Source organism: Hibiscus syriacus, unplaced genomic scaffold, assembly GCF_006381635.1.
Source record: "Hibiscus syriacus cultivar Baekdansim isolate YM2019G1 unplaced genomic scaffold, ASM638163v2 tig00004004_pilon, whole genome shotgun sequence".
Taxonomy (NCBI): domain Eukaryota; kingdom Viridiplantae; phylum Streptophyta; class Magnoliopsida; order Malvales; family Malvaceae; genus Hibiscus; species Hibiscus syriacus.
In genome coordinates, this window is record NW_024061991.1 from 297,484 (window position 1) to 312,639 (window position 15,156).

The window sequence follows — 15,156 nt, forward strand, 5'->3', positions numbered from 1 at the left end:
ATGATTTTCCCCCTTGTATTTCTCTCTCCAAAAATACCTTTCTTTTTTCCCCTTTACTCCTGATTTTCGTATGATTTTATAGGCTTAAAGAGTTCCCTATTTTTCGTACAACTTTAGTGTTTTACTAGGACTCAAATTCATTTGTTGAGTTATAATGGTTAGTTGTGTGAGAAATCAGGTTTGTTGGTGGCGACTGGAAGAGGGATTATCCCACCTTGCTTCGGGTGAAAGCTTTAGCCGTTTGGGTCTTGAACTGGGTCTCGGGTCGGGCTGCTGCTGGGTCGGACGAAAAATTAGTATCCACATTTGAACAATGCTTTTATAATTAAAAAGTTAAAAAAGATTAAATATAAAAAATTACTATTAAAAGTTACTATCATCATGTGTTCAAACTCGTCATTTTCCGTTAAAATCTTAATCATAGTCTAAACTAAACATTAACCTATTGACTGTGATATGATAAAATTTAATCTCATAATCTCAAACGGTTTATATCTCAGTTAGCATGTTAAGCCCAATTCAAACGACCGTTAATTTTTTTTTATGGAAAATGACGTTTAGAACATAATGAATAGCCAATAACCATTTTAGTTTGAACATAATGGATAATCTGATGACTATTTGTAAATTTTAATAGTCGAGTGACTCAACAAAGCATTCCTATAACCATGGGATCATTTTACAACTTTTAATAGTCAGGGGACTCAACAAAAATATCCTAAATAGGGATCATTTGTGTACTTTACCCTAAATCTTAATCCATTTATGGTATGTCCAATTTCATTTTTGGCTTATAGTGATTTGATGTATCATTTCTGTAATAGTCAATTAGCATAAAAGGATTTTTTTTAGGGGAAAAAAACATCAACAACTAAAGAAATTTGTTAACATCTGACCATACAGCACGTTAGTCTTATTTCATTCTATAAAATTTTCCTTAATTTTAAAATATCTTATTGTCATACAAACTCCAGTAACAATCCTTCACTTTAGTCATCCCGCCTTTATACGGTCGTCATTGTTAGTGTATGTAAATGCATGGCATATAAGTTCACTGATGTGCATGATGGTTGTGCAGCTAAGGATTGGTTCACTGCAACTGATCAGTTGAAGTAGTTAACTTGTTGTGTAATTAGTACTTCTTTATAGCTATAGTACTAGCTATAAATACTCTCTTTGAGAGTTGTAATACACAAGCTTGAAAATAATGAATTTCAGAAGATTTGTTTTTATTGCTTTTCTCTGTTCTTGTTTACATAGATTAGACATCTATTGCTAATCTTTACATGGTATCAGTCGCCAAAACGGTCCTGCAGTTTCTGGTTTGCTTTTTCTTGGAGGTTCTTGCTTTTCTTTGAAGTGGTGGACTTGCAACAAGTTGGTGTTCAGTCTCCGGTGAATACCGCAGTTACTCAACGTCATATGGTTCTTCAGTTCTGTCCAGTGTTAACATATACCCAAACAGGATGTCCTGCAGTTTCTGGTTTGCTGTCCAGTGTTTAACATATACCCAAACAGGATGTCATAAAGCTTACCGAGTCAACATACATTCTTTGGAAGCATCAGGTGACCCTTATAATTTATAGCTATGGATTGTTGGCTTACATCTCTGGTGATAGTCCTGCTCCATCTCAGTTTGTTACAAATGAGTCTGGGCAGCTTGAGGAAAATCCAGTGTATCCTGTACATAGGTAACAAGACAAGTTGCTTGCTTCGTGGTTGTTGAAAACGGTTACCATGGAGGTTTTGCCACATCTTACGGGGCTCACATCCTCTCGCACAATCTGGAATGCAGTTTCAAGATTGTTTGGAGTTCATTCTAGTGCCAAGATTTCTTCTCTCATACACAGTTTGCACTATCAGAGGAAAGCTGGCTTGACTGTGAGTGATTATTTATCCAAGATTAAGACAATCTGTGATTTGTTGAATGCTGCAGGTTGTGTTGTACCTGAACAAGAACAAGTAACTGTGATTCTTGCTGGATTGTCAATGGAATTCGAGTCCATTATTGCTATAGCGTCTCGTGATGTAGTGTCACTGGATAGCCTCACTGAAATGCTCCTGGATTGTGAGGCTAAGAAGAAAGCCTTTTTAAGCGATGGTATTGCTGCAAATATGGTTGTTTAACCAAAAAGAAGAAAGTGGGTCGAGGTCTCTGTCTGTCACTGAAACATATGTTACAAAAAAGCAAAATTATCCCATGAGTAGTCAACAGGGAAATCAGCAGGGAGGCTATCGTGGTCGAGGCCGAGGAAGGTTCAATAATTCGAATCGACCACAGTGCCAGTTGTGTGGAAAGTTTGGGCACATTTTTCAACGATGTTATCATTGTTTTGATCGAGATTTCACTGGAGTTGTCAATGAAGACCAGTTTGTTGAGCAGTGGAAGAAACCGTCTGAACAGTTTGTTCATGTGAATGTACATGCGTATAATCACATGCTGAGTTCTCCAGTCTTCTACCACTATCCATCCAGCTCTACGCAGGCTCATCCTACAACAACATAAAGACAATAATCATTTGTTAATACTGCACCTACCGCCTTTTCCACTATGCCTAGTATGACAGCAGCTCACAGTGTTCCAAAACACTCCAATGCTTTGTGGTATCCAGACACGGGTGCCACTCATCACGTATCAAATGATCTTTTTCCGTTCAACTCAGGTATTGTATACAAAGGTAACGACACTCTTTTAATGGGAAATGGTGAAGGAATTAAAATTGACCATGTTGGTCAAGGCTTTGTGTCTTCTAGTCTTAGACCTCTGGTGTTACAGAATATGCTACATGTCCCACACATTAAGAAGAAGTTGCTGTCAGTATCTCAATTCACTCGTGATAACAATGTATTTATTGAGTTTCACCCTTTTGAGTGCTTGGTGAAGGATGTACAGACTCGAACCATTCTGTTAAGAGAGAAGCTCACACGTGAAGGCTTATACCAGCTACTACTATATGAAGAAAAGAAATCGTGTTGCATGGTGAATAATGTGACCAATGCTTCAAACAGTTTGGAACTTTGGCATAGGCGCTTAGGACACTCCTGTGAGAAGACTGTCAAAGATGTTATGAAAATGTGTAATGTTTCTTCTAGTGAAAACAAATTGAACAATGTTTGTTCTGTGTGTTTGCAAGGCAAAGCTCAAACCGCCTTTTTGTAATTCATTGACTGTACAAAGAAATTTTTCAGCTGGTTGTGTCAGATGTGTGGGGACCTGCACCTGTAGTTTTGACTGAGGGTTACGCATATTATGTATCGTTTATTGACGTGTTTAGCAGACATACCTGGGTGTATTTAATTAGAAAGAAATCTGAAGTCAGCCAATGCTTTCTAAACCTTGTTAAAATTGCTGAAGTTCAATTTGGAGAAATCAAAGCGTTGCAGAGTGATGGTGGAGGTGAATATCAAGCCATGAAGGGTTGGTTTTTTACTAATGATGTACATCATCGAATCTCATGTCCCAGCACGTCAAGCAGAATGGGAAGGCTGAACGTAACATCGCCACATTGTTGAGATGGGACTAGCCATGTTGGCTCAAGCATCACTGCCAATAAAGTTCTGGAGTCATGCCTTTACTATGGCAGTGTAATCATAAACAGGCTACCATCTGAGATCGTTTCAGGTAAGACCCCGTTTGAGGTTCTCTACAGAAAACTCCTGACTACTCTGGTATGAAAGTTTGGGTGTGCTTGCTTTCCTTTTTGAGACCGTTTAATCAATATAAATTGGATTTTCGGTCAAGGCAGTGTGTTTTTCTTGGGCCCAGCACCTCACATCATGGATACAAATGTCTAGATAGTGATGGCAGAGTTTTTGTGTCTCGACATGTAAGGTTTAACGAGCAATATTTCCTTTTGATAAGAATCAACTTGTTTGCAAGTGTAATAGACAAGAAATTGCTACACTGGACAGTTTCCTATAGTTTATAATAAGCGTAGAGTGGACCAAGAAGGAGACAATGGTGCGGCAAATAATAGTGGTAATGTTATTTCAAATATTGGAATGCGTGAGTTCAATGCACATGGGAGTAGTTGTGATGCAAACTCACGTGGTGTCCAAGAGTTGAATAATGCGCTTGGTATGGTCCAAGAATGAGGTAGTAGTGCGGCAGACAATAGCCATGCGCCTAATGTAAATAATGGATTGAATAATGAAGGTGGCAATGCATGTGCGCATGGGGTCCTATAAAGTTGTCGTGGTGCGCGTGAAGTCCAAGAGAGTCGTGGTGGTGCGCATGAAGTCCAAGGGAACTCTAGTAGTGCGCATGGGGTCCAAGGTCCGAGCAATGGAGCCGCCCATGATAATGGAGCTAGTATGCATAGTTTAAGCATGACATCTAGTCCAAGAAATGAGATTGTTGAGGGCACACGTGGTTTATATAATAATGCCACCCATATTGAAGACACCAATGTTGAAGGCACCCATGTTGTAATCGCACATGGATTAAATAATAATGCCACTCATGTTGAAGGCACTTATGTTGAAGAATTAAATGCACATACTGTACATGGTGATCAAGGTTCGGCAAGCACATGGGTCCAAGAAGGAAATGTTGAAAGTGCTGGTCCCTCACATGTTGAAGAATTAAATAATCGTGCGCAAGGTGCGGTAAACACTGATAATGTGTGTAATTTTAATAATTTTTCGTATGGAATCCAAGAAGAAAGTCTTGATGGTAATTCTGGGAGTAGTTATCGTGCACATGGGTCCATGAAGAGAATCATGATGCTAGCAATTGTCGTGACAATTCACGTGGAGTTCAAGAAGAAAATGGTACAGCAGAGATGTGCGTTGAAGTTCAACGAAATGTGGAGAGTGGTGTACCACAAGCAGTTTCCAATGCTCATCCCATGATGACCAGGAGTAAGCATGGAATCTGGAAACTGAAAATCTATAACGTTTCAAGTTCAGATAGAGAGCCAGCAAATATCACAGAGGCCGTGATGAGTCCTCTTTGGAAAGAAGCTGCACAAGCAGAGTATGATGCACTAGTAAGGAATGGCACGTGGACTCTAGTTCCTCTTTCTACAGATAGGAAGGCAGTAAACTGTAAATGGATTTTTCAAATAAAGCGAAATGTTGATGTCTCGGTTGCAAGGTATAAAGCACGTTTGGTGGTGAAAGGTTTTCTCCAAAAACAGGGATGATTTTGATAAAGTCTTCAGCCCGGTGGTTAAGCCTGCACGATCAGGGTAATCATTTCCTTGGCGTTGTCACGAGGGTGGAAGCTGAGACAGATCGATGTCAACAATGCCTTCTTGAATGGGCTGCTTACTGAAGAGGTGTACATGATTCAACCACCTGGGTATGAGCAAGGCAATGGTGAGCTGGTATGTAAGCTACAAGGCGATTTATGGGCTGAAACAAGCACTAAGGGGCTGGTTTGAGCGACTGAAGGCATACCTGGAATCTGAAGGTTTTTGCCTAGCCAAGTCGGATGCCTCTCTTTATGTTTGAAAGACCTCGGATAGCTTGGTGTACTTACTGGTGTACATGATGATATCATCGTAACAGGGGATAAGAGGTGGTTGTTCAAAGTGTTATAAACAACCTGAATGCTCAGTTTTCGTTGAAAGATCTTGGATCATTGAGCTTTTTCCTTGGAGTTGAAGTCAGTTATAAAGGTTGCGATGTTGTTTTGAGTCAACAAAAGTACATTCATGATCTTTTGTAGAAACATGGTTTTGGTGGAGTAAAGATCTTTCCCACTCCCATGGTCTCAAATGTCAAGTTGTCAGCCAATGAAGGAACACCGCTTGAAGATGCTACACAGTACAGAAGCATAGTTGGTGCTCTGCAATACATTGTAATCACTCGGCCTGATGTGGCGTTTGCTGTGAATAGAGTGTGTCAATTCATGCAAGCCCCCACTAGATGTTCATTTTCAGACAGTCAAGCGAATACTTCGTTACCTACAAGGCACTGTTGATTTTGGACTACGGTTTACACCCTCCTCGAGAATGGCTTTGACTGGCTTTGCAGATGCAAATTGGGGTTCAAATATTGATTATAGGTGGTCAACTTCAGGATTATGCATATATTTTTATGGGAATTTGGTCTCGTGGAGCTCTAGAAAGCAACAGGTTGTTGCACGTTCAATTGCTGAGGCTGAATACCCAAGTGTGGCTTGTGTAGCTGCTGAGATGGTATGGCTTCGATCCTTGTTGGGGGAATTGCATGTAGTTTCACATAGAAAGGCTACGTTGTGGTGTGATAATACAAGTGCGGTCGCTGTATGTGCTAATCTCGTACTGCATTCCAAGTTCAAACATGTTGAGCTGGACTTGTTTTTTGTTCGAGAAATGGTGGCCATGGGACAACTACAAGTGCATGAAGTGCCTGCAGTCGAGCAGGTTGCTGATGCGCTAACCAAGCCTTTATCAACACCTTTGTTTTTTAAACACAGGCAACGGTTGCTGGTGATACAACTCAAAAGCATATCAGTTTGAGTTTGAAGGAGGTTTGAAGTTGAAGATTGCAAAGGGAATGTTAGTATAAATGATCATTCATTTCATTTTGAGTTTGAATGAATATTGACCATATTTGTGCGTGAGTTTGAAGGAGGTTTGAAGTTGAAGATTGCAAGGGGAATGTTAGTGTATGTAAATGCATGGCATATAAGTTCACTGATGTGCATGATGGTTGTGCAACTGAGGATTGGTTCACTGCAACCTGATCAGTTGAAGTAGTTAATTTATTGTGCAATTAGTTACTTCATCTGTTATAGCTATAGTATTAGCTATAAATACTCTCAACCTTGAGGTCGTGGGATCGAGTCCCACGGAGGGCATTTCATAATTCGGAGGTCTCTTACGGAAGCTGCTCTCAACCTGGTGTTGAGGGTAGCCTACTATCTTACCTCCCCTTATCTCATACATATGGAAAAAAGGGACAGTCATTTACTCTCATTGAGAGTTGTAATACACACGCTTAAAAATAATAAATTTCAGAAGATTTGTTTTCTCATTTGCTTTTCTCATTTGCTTTTCTCTGTTCTTGTTTACATAGATTAGACATCTATTGCTAATATTTACAGTCATAACTACACTTTGCCATTCCCCACAACCAAACTCTGTTTTTTATCCATGGAAACAACGGCTATCATTCTTTCCTTCCTTACCCTCTTCACCTTCAACCTCCTCCTCTCACCTTCTTACGCCCAAAATACAGCGCTCTCACTTTATCCGAGTTCGGAGCGCTCACATCCTTCAAACGGAGCGTTTTCAGCGACCCATTTGGCTCTCTCGACGGCTTGGACCCGTCCACGCCGTCAGCTCCCTGCGACTGGCGTGGCATTGTCTGTTACAACAACAGAGTCCGCGAGCTCCTCTTGCCTCGCCTTCAACTCGGTGGCCGACTCACTGATCAGTTATCCAATCTACGTGAGCTACGCAAACTAAGCCTTCATTCTAACAACTTTAGGGGCTCCATCCCTGACGCGCTCTCTCAGTGCGCTCTCTTACGTGCCGTTTACTTCCAGTACAACTCACTCTCGGGGAACCTCCCGCTTTCCATTTTCAACCCCTCCAATTTACAAGTCCTCAATGTAGCTCATAACTATCTCTCCGATAAAATCGCCGTCGTGATTCTGCCGTCCCTCCGGTACCTGGACTTATCCTCAAATGATTTCTCGGGGGAAATGCCGTTGAATTTCTTGACACAAGCTCAACTGCAACTCATCAATTTCTCATACAACCGGTTTTCTGGTGAAGTTCCGACGAGTATAGGAAAATTCCAGCAACTGGAGTATCTCTGGCTCGACTCGAACCAGTTGTACGGAACATTGCCGTCGGCTATAGCGAACATTTTTCGTTGATACATTTGAGCGCCGAAGATAATATGCTTCAAGGACTGCTTCCGGAAAGCATGTCGCGGTTCCAAATCTTCAAGTGTTGCTTTATCGCGTAAAGGACTTTCCGGCCCGGTTCCGGAAACCGTTTTCTGTAAATCATCGGGGAACAAAACAGCGTCCTTGAGAATCGTTCAGCTAGGATTCAATGAATTCAAGGAAGTTGTTAAGCCGCGTAATATTAGAAGTTGCGTTGCGGTTATGGAGGTTTTGGACCTTCACGAGAATCACATCCATGGCGTTTTCCCATCTTGGTTGACCAGTTTGACCACGTTGCGAGTTTTGGATGTTTCTGGGAATTTCTTTACTGGTTTACTACCAGGTAAAATTGGCAACCTTTTCAACTTACAAGAGCTTAGAGTGGCCAACAACTCACTAACTGGTTAGATTCCCAATCAACTCCTACATTGCAGTTCGTTAAAGGTAGTTTATTTATGTTATGTATGGCTCATAAAAAGTCTCGTTGTGGGGTTACGAATTATGTGGGTTGGGGGTGTGGGGGCGCAGCCCCTGCGGTACAGTACAGGGTTGATTTTGTAATTATGTACCAGGGTTTTCTATTATAAATATAGATGTAACCTAGACCTAAAAAATCATTGAATAAAACTTCTAGCGCCGCCTAGGCACCGAGGACGTAAGCACATTGCCGAACCTCGTAAAATTCTCGTGTTCTTTCGTTTTCTTTACCCGTTTTCGTCAACAATTGGTATCAGATGTCAAGAGCAAAATTCGAAGTCGCGAAATTCGATGGTCAGGGTAACTTCGGATTATGGCAAACGAGGGTGAAGGATCTATTGGCGCAGCAAGGGATCTTGAAGGCTTTGCGACCTACAAAGCCGGCGTCGATGGATGAGGAAGATTGGGAAGAATTACAGCAGCGAGCGGCAGGAACCATACGATTATGCTTGGCGGACGAGGTCATGTATCACGTCATGCATCTATCGTCTCCAGACGAAATTTGGAGGAAGTTGAAAAGTCAGTTTATGTCCAAATCCTTAACGACAAAACTGTATCTGAAGCAGCGGCTGTATGGGCTGAAGATGCAGGACGATCACGATTTGGCGTAACACGTGAATGTCTTCAATCAAATCGTTTCTGATCTGGCTCGGCTTGATGTGAAAATTGAGGATGAAGACAGAGCGATGATTCTGTTGTGTTCGTTGCCTTCCTCTTACGAACACATGGTGACTACTCTTACATATGGGAAAGAGACTATCAACGTTGAGGAGATTACTGCAGCCTTGTTGGCTCACAACCAGCGGAAGCAGAATGCAGGGGAAAGCTCTCAAGCTGATAGCTTATATGTCAAGGGTAATCGAGATCGTGGACGGAAGCCAGAGAAGGCAGGGTCCGGGAAGCGGAATTCCAGATCCAAATCCAGGGATAAGAAGACGATTCACTGTTACAAGTGCAAGGAGGCGGGACATATGAAGCGAGACTGTCCGAAGTTGAAAAAGCAGACCGATGAGAAGGTGATGGCTCATCCAAGTCTGTGAACGTGGTCGAGGATGATACTTCTGATTGCAGTGAGGGTGATATGCTTTCTATTTCAACGACACAATTGACGGATGCTTGGATTCTTGATTCTGGATGTTCTTATCACATCACGCCAAATAGGGAATGGTTTTCGACATACAGGCCGGTTAATTCTGGTTCGGTTTATTTGGGTGATGATCGATGTTGCAATATTGTTGGTATTGGTGATTTCAGAATTAAGATGCACGATGGCTCCGTTCGGACGTTGAGTGGTGTTCGACATATCCCAGACTTGAAGAAGAATTTGATTTCCTTGGGCACTTTGCACAAGAATGGTTTATCCCTAAGGCTGACGAGGATAGGGAAACCATTCGGATTGTTAAAGGAGCATTGACTGTGATGAAAGGTAAGATGACTGCAGGGAATATCTACAGATTGTTAGGGAGTACCGTTGCAGGTGGAGTTCACTCTGTTGAGTCCTGTGATGATACGACAAAATTGTGGCATATGCGCCTTGCTCATCTTAGTGACGTGGTATGGCAGAATTACACAAGAGAAACTTGTTGCATGGTGTCAAAAGCTGTAAGCTCGATTTTTGCAAGTATTGTGTTCTTGGTAAACAGACTAAAGTCCGTTTCAAGACTGCGAAGCACACAACTCAAGGGATTCTTGATTATGTGCATTCTGATGTATGGGGGCCTTCCACGACATCGTCTTTGGGTGGATCTAGGTACTATGTTACTTTTATTGATGATTTTTCACGGAAAGTTGGGTGTATTTTTGAAACAGAAATCTGAAGTTTTTGAGAAGTTCAAGCTGTGGAAAGCTGAGGTAGAAAACCAAACAGGACGAAAAATCAAGTGTTTGCGGTCTGATAATGGTACGGAGTACACAGATTCACAGTTCCTACAATTCTGTAAGGAGCATGGGATTCAGAGGCATTTTACAGTGCGCAAGACACCACAACAGAATGGTGTTGCGGAACGAATGAACAGGTCGTTGAATGAAAGAGCCAGATGTTTGCGGTTGAATGCGGGGCTTCCCAAACACTTCTGGGCTGAGGCTGTTAACATGGCGTGTTACCTTATCAACAGATCGCCAAGGGCATCGCTGGCTGGGAAAGTTGCAGAAGAGGTATGGACTGGTCATGATGTTAGTTTTGATAACTTACGGATTTTTGGTTGTCCTGCTTATGTGCATGTACCTGCTGATGAGAGATCCAAACTTGATGCAAAATCGAAGGAGTGCATTTTTCTGGGTTACAAGAAAGGTGTCAAAGGATTCAAGTTCTGGGATCCAGTTGCGAAGAAAGTTGTGATTAGTAGAGATGTCGTTTTTTATGAACAGTCTATGTTGCAGCAGAAGCAAGACACGACAGTGGTAGATTTCGAGCAGCTTCCGGTTGAGAAACCAGAAACTTCTCAACCGACTTCTGGTGGTTCCACTACGGATGATTTGCAGGATTATAGTCTCGCCAGAGACAGGGTGAGACGGACGAATATAAAGCCTCCGAACAGATTGGGTTTTGAAGACTTGGTATCTTTTGCACTTACTGTTAGCAGTGATGATCCAGTTACTTTTCATGATGCCGTTACTAGTCAGGAAAACGACAAGTGGATGGCAGCCATGGTTGAGGAGATGGAGTCTTTGAATCACAATCGCACATGGGAGTTAGTTCCCCTTCCTGAGGGTAAGAAGCCGATTGGTTGCAAATGGGTGTATAAGAAGAAACCAGCAGTAACAGAAAAAGAGGGGGAGAAGTTCAAGGCTCGTTGGTAGCGAAGGGTTTTTTCACAGCAGAAAGGAGTTGATTATGATGAAATCTTTTCTCCTGTGGTCAGGCACACTTCAATCCGAGCAGTACTTGCATTGGTGGCTAGTTGGGATTTGCATTTAGAGCAGATGGATGTTAAAACTGCTTTTTTGCATGGTGATTTAGAGGAGCAGATCTACATGCGGCAACCTGAAGGTTTCACTCAACCTAGAAACGAGCATTTAGTTTGCAGATTGAAGAAATCTTGTACGGGTTAAAACAGTCTCCGAGACAGTGGTATAAACGGTTTGACTCCTATATGATCAAGATTGGCTACAACCGATGTGAGTATGATTGTTGTGTCTATGTTAAGAGCCTTGATGATGGTTCTTTTTTTTCTATTACTGTATGTTGATGATATGTTGATTGCTGCGAAGAACATGGATGATGTTATCGGTTTGAAACTTTATTGAGTCAGGAATTTGATATGAAAGATTTAGGTGCTGCAAAGAAAATTCTTGGAATGGAAATTTGCAGGGACAGAGACTCAAGGAAACTGCGGCTATCTCAACGGGGTTATGTTGAGAAAATGCTAGAAAGGTTTGCGATGAGCAGCGCGAAACCAGTTAGCACTCCATTGGCGAATCACTTTAAGCTCTCATCAGAACAGTGCCCTAAGACAGATAAGGAAGCTGAAATATGGCAAAGGTTCCGTATTCTAATGCTGTTGGCTGCTTGATGTATGCGATGGTATGTACTCGTCCTGATTTAGCTCATGCTGTAGTCAAGTTTGTAAGTACATGTCTAAACCTGGTAAGCAACATTGGGATGCAGTCAAGTGGATCTTTCGGTACTTAAAGGGTACTGTGGGACATGGAATGTTTTTGGGAGTCAGCGGGATAATCCTTTGGTTGTAGGATATGTGGATTCAGATTATGCAGGTGACTTGGATAATAGAAGATCTACGACAGGGTATGTGTTTACTCTTGGTGGAGGGCCTATTTGCTGGAAGTCTACTGTTCAATCTGTCGTGGCACTATCTACAACTGAAGCTGAATACATGGCAGCGGCTAAAGCTGCAAAAGAAGCTTTATGGCTTACTGGTTTAGTGAAGGAGTTGGGTGTTCAACAAGGTGGAGTTCAGTTGCTTTGTGATAATCAAAGTGCTATTCACTTGGCTAAGAATCAGGTGTATCGTGCTAGAACTAAACATATTGATGTAAGGTTCCACAAGATCAGAGAGTTGGTTGCATCTGGAGAGGTTTTGTTTCAGAAGGTACATACTGATGAGAATGCCGCTGATATGTTCACCAAGCCAGTTACGACAGACAAGTTCAAGCATTGCTTGGACTTGTTGAATGTTTCGAGTTGTTAAAGAAGCAAGGTAACCCAACCCACATTGAAGTTTCCAAGGGGCAGGATATTCGCCAAGGTGGAGATTTGTTATGTATGGCTCATAAAAAGTCTCGTTGTAGGGTTACGAATTATGTGGGTTAGGGGTGTGGGGGCGCAGCCCCCGCGGTACGGTACAGGGTTGATTTTGTAATTATGTACCAGGGTTTTCTATTATAAATAGAGATGTAACCTAGACCTAAAAAATCATTGAATAAAACTTCTAGCGCCGCCTAGGCACCGAGGACGTAAGCACATTGCCGAACCTCGTAAAATTCTCGTGTTCTTTCGTTTTCTTTACCCGTTTTCGTCAACAATTTAGAAGGAAACCGGTTTTCCGGTAAATAACCTGTCTTTTTAAGTCAAATGAGAAGCTTGAGGAGCATTTCAGAACTTGAAACGTTAAACTTGAGTGGAAATAACTTGACCGGAACCGTGCCGGAAGATATAATCCGGTTGGGTAATTTCACTACTTTAAATCTCAGTCACAACAAATTCTCTGGGGAAATTCCTAATGGATTGTCGGATTTATCTAGTCTGGTGGTTTTAAATTTAAGTGCTTGCGGGTTTTCAGGGAGGATTCCTGCGAATATTGGGAGTTTGATGAAATTAACATCTCTTGATTTAAGTAAGCAGCAGCTTTCCGGTGAGTTGCCTATTGAACTTTTTGGGCTGTCAAGTTTACATGTTGTTGCTTTAGAAGAAAACAGGTTATCCGGTGATGTTCCTGAAGGTTTTAGCAGCTTGGCTGGTTTACTATGCTTGAATCTCAGTGCTAATGAGTTCACTGGTCGGATTCCGAGTACCTATGGGTTTTTGCAGTCCTTAGTTGTGTTCTCGTTGTCTGACAATCGAGTTTCGGGCAGGAAACCGGTGGAGCTCGGTAATTGTTCTGATCTTGAAGTGCTTCAGCTACGTTCAAATCAACTAAAGGGTAATCCACCAGGTAATTTCTCTCGATTATCTCATTTGAAAGAGCTTGATTTAGGTTCCAATAAGTTAGATGGTTTAATCCGAGAGGAAATTTCCAAATGTTCTTCTATGATTACTTTGTTATTAGATGGAAATCAGCTCTCAGGTAACATACCAGTTTCATTGTCAAAACTATCCAACTTAACAAGTTTGGATCTTTCATCGAATAGATTGAGTGGAGACATTCCATTAAGTTTTCCAAACATGTCTAGTTTAAAGTACTTGAATTTGTCGAGGAATAATCTTGAAGGTGAGATTCCGAATTCGTTAGGTTCTTGGTTCAATGATTCTCTATATTTTTAATGAATGCAAACTATGTGGGAAGCCATTAGGAGAATGTGCAAATGTAAGAAAAAGAAAGCAGAGGAAGCTGATTCTACTGATTGCTATGGTTGTCGGCGGAGCTTGCATTTTTGCTGTGTTTTGTTGTGGATATATCTACAGCCTTATACGGTGGTGGCAGAAGCTGAGAGGATGGGCAACAAGCGAGAAGAAGAGGAGTCCGGCTCGTGTAAGTTCAGGACCAGACCAGAGTCATGGAAGTGGTGAAAATGGAGGTCCAAAACTAGTCATGTTCAATAACAAGATAACGCTAGTGGAGACACTCGAAGCGACGAGGCAATTTGACGAGGAAAATGTCTTGAGTCGAGGAAGATATGGACTTGTTTTCAAGGCAACCTTTCAAGATGGAATGGTCCTATCTATCTGTCGTCTCGTTGATGGATCGATAGAAGAAGCTACCTTTAGAAAAGAAGCTGAATTGTTGGGGAAGGTAAAGCATCGAAACATAACAGTCTTAAGAGGTTACTATGCTGGACCACCGGATTTAAGACTCCTTGTTTATGATTACATGCCTAATGGAAACCTAGCTACCCTCCTCCAAGAAGCATCTCACCAAGAGGGACATATGCTCAATTGGCCAATGCTTCATCTCATTGCACTAGGCATTGCTCGTGGCCTAGCATTTTTGCACTCTTTATCAATTGTTCACGGTGATGTCAACCCGCAAAACGCCCTCTTCGATGCTGATTTTGAGGCTCATTTATCGGAATTCAGACTCGAGAAACTCATAATAGCAACCCCAGCTGAAGCGTCATCATCTTCAACCCCAGTTGGGAGTCTAGGGTATGTAGCACCTGAAGTTGTTTTAACAGGTGATGTGTACAGCTTTGGGATCGTAGTGTTGGAAATTCTTACTGGAAGAAAACCGGTGATGTTTAGCCAAGATGAAGACATTGTGAAATGGGTGAAAAGCAATTGGAGAAGGGGGAAATCTCAGAGTTGACAGAGCCAGGGCTGTTTGAGTTAGACCCAAAATCATCAGAATGGGAAGAGTTCTTGTTAGGGGTCAAAGTGGGTCTTCTGTGCTCGGCACCTGAGCCAGTTGATAGGCCAGCCATGGCTGACATCGTCTTTATGTTGGAAGGTTGTAGAGTTGGACAAGAAATTCCATCTTCCGCTGATCCAACGACCTCTCTACCCTCTCCAGTTTGATATATATATATATATATATATACTTATTTTGAGATGGTTCCACAAAAGAAGTCTTTCTTCGTCGTTATCTGGTATTTAATTGCAAATTTATCCTTCATCGTTAGATTCCGATTATTTGCGGGAAAAAGTGGTTGAATAATGTAAAGAAAAAAAATTTTAATATAGTGCATTCGAATAATTATTTGTTTAAGTAGTGTAATTGTTACAGTGATCATCATAA

The 15,156-nt window shown here is 41.7% G+C and overlaps 1 pseudogene; it reads left to right on the forward strand.

Moving 5' to 3' along the window:
* The first annotated feature begins 2,560 nt into the window (after nucleotides 1–2,560).
* Nucleotides 2,561–15,010, forward strand: LOC120185391 (annotated as a pseudogene).
* The last annotated feature ends 146 nt before the right edge of the window (nucleotides 15,011–15,156 follow it).